The 2,425-nt window shown below is 39.8% G+C and overlaps 1 non-coding gene across 1 annotated transcript; it reads left to right on the forward strand.

Moving 5' to 3' along the window:
• The first annotated feature begins 2,228 nt into the window (after positions 1-2,228).
• Positions 2,229-2,347, forward strand: LOC123688442. The gene has a single exon (XR_006749963.1). It is a non-coding gene; the product is annotated as a 5S ribosomal RNA (ribosomal RNA).
• Positions 2,348-2,425: the final 78 nt, after the last annotated feature.

The raw sequence follows: 2,425 nt of genomic DNA on the forward strand, positions 1-2,425 counted from the left end.
TCAATCTGAAAATGGACCGATGCATGACGTCAACACTTAGCCCGCCTCGTCTGATCGATCTAAGCCATCTCGACCCACCCAACACGCCTTCCAAGTCGGATCACTCGGACTTCGATCTGAAAATCTCCGGACTCATTTTTATGAATATCCCCAGTCAGTAAGAACGTTATTTCGCCAATATATACCAACAATAAACCATATTCCAATAGCTGAACCAAAAATATAATTCCCGATCCAAACGTTCTGCATCGCCCAACGCGACCACCTTCCCTATATATGTCAGGAGAGCACAGGGTTCCCCTCCAGACAACACTTACGCTCTATCCCCGACTCTCGGTCGATCGATAGGCCAGGTCAGCGGTGTCTGTTTCGGCCGAAGCTCGGACTTTGGTCAAAATGTTCCGATACAAAATTTGAACCAAGATAGATACAGATATGATTCCTTCTTAAATATACGTTGATTATCGAACAGAATATGGTAAATATTTTGCGATGACCGAGGATTTCATGAATTTTTTTTTTTTTCGAAAAAATTTTCTGTTATCGGAATTTCCTCAAATTTCATTTGGTTGCCTACTAATGCATATTAAAAACGATAATCAACAATCAGAATCATTATTTATCATTTATTTCAATTTTTATAATGAAAAACGTTCACGTCCTTTCGCGCCTCTCGATCGTCGTTTACGTGATGCATCGGTCAGCCCTAGTTTACGTGGTGCATCGGTAAGATCGAGTTCACGTTCTGCATCGGTAAGATCCAGTTCACGTGGTGCATCGGTAAGATCGAGATTACGTGGTGCATCGGTAAGATCGAGTTTACGTGGTGCATCGGTAAGATCCAATTCACGTTCTGCATCGGTAAGATCCAGTTCACGTGGTGCATCGGTGAGATCGAGTTTACGTTCTGCATCGGTGTGATCTAGTTTACGTTGTGCATCGGTAAGATCGAGATTACGTGAAGCATCGGTATGATCGAGTTTACGTTCTGCATCGGTCTGGACTTAGAGATATATTTTCGACGTGAAAATGTTCCGATACAACTTTTGAACCAGGATAGTTAGAGAGATGATTTTTTCTGGGATGTACGTTGATTGGGGAATGGATTGTGGAAAATAACTTGCCATGACCGAGGTGTTCTCGAATTTTTTTTTTTTTTCGAAAAATATTTTCTGATTTTGGATTTTACTCAAATTTGATTTCGTTGCCTTCTAATGTGTTCTAAAAGAGTAAATCAGTAATCAGAATCGAAAAATATTTTTCGGATTTTTTTTTTTTTGAAAAAAAATTTTCTGATTTTGGAATTTCCTCAAATTTGATTTGGTTGCCTTCTAATGTGTTTTTAAAGCGTAAATCAGTAATCAGAATCAATATTCATTGTCGACTTTAATTTTTATAAGGAAAAATGTTCACGTCCTTAAACGCCTCCCCATCATTAGCCCGAGTCCAAGTCGATGTCAGTCCCGAGCGGACGGTGTCAGATACTACCTATCGCCCCGGTCTGGACTTGGCGAGGTATTTCGACGTGAAATGTTCCGATACAACTTTTGAACCAGGATAGTTAGAGAGATGATTTCTTCTATGTTGTACGTTGATTGTGGAATGGATTGTGGGAAATAACTTGCCATGACCCAGGTGTTCTTGAATTTTTTTTTTTTTCGAAAAAAATTTTCTGATCTTGAAATTTCCTCAAATCTGATTGCGTTGCCTTCTAATGTGTTCTAAAAGAGTAAATCAGTAATCAGAATCAATATTCATTGTCGACTTTAATTTTTATAAGGAAAAATGTTCACGTCCTTAAACGCCTCTCCATCGTTACCCCGACTCCAAGACGATGTTAGACCGGAGCGGACGGTGTCAGATGCGACCGATCTCCCCGGTCTGGACTTAGCGAGATATTCCGACGTGAAATGTTCCGATACAAAAATTTAACTGTGATAGTTAGAGAGATGGTTCCTTTTGTGATGTACGTTGATTGTGTAATAGAATATGGAAATAAACTTGAGATGACCGAGGTCTTCTGGGATTTTTTTTTTTTTTCGAAAAATATTTTTCGATTTCGGAAATCCCTCAAATTTCATTGAGATATGTCCTAATGTGTTCTTAAAGCTTAAATCAACAATCAGAATTAATATCCAAAAGTTATTTCATTTTTTATGAGGAAAAACGTTCACGTCCTTTCCGCTCCCAAAAAGTGAGATATCATAGAAAATATCGCAATATATGTTGTTTACGGCCATACCACGCTGAAATTGCCAGTTCTCGTCAGAACACTGAAGCCAAGCAGCGTCGGGCGCGGTTAGTACTTGGATGGGTGACCGCTTGGGAACACCGCGTGCTGTAAGCTTTTTTTTTACGTTCTGCATCGGTCTGCCGAGATAACGTGGTGCATCGGTATGATCGAGTTTACGTTCTGCATCGGTAA

The sequence above is a fragment of the Harmonia axyridis genome, chromosome X, assembly GCF_914767665.1.
Source record: "Harmonia axyridis chromosome X, icHarAxyr1.1, whole genome shotgun sequence".
Lineage (NCBI taxonomy): Eukaryota > Metazoa > Arthropoda > Insecta > Coleoptera > Coccinellidae > Harmonia > Harmonia axyridis.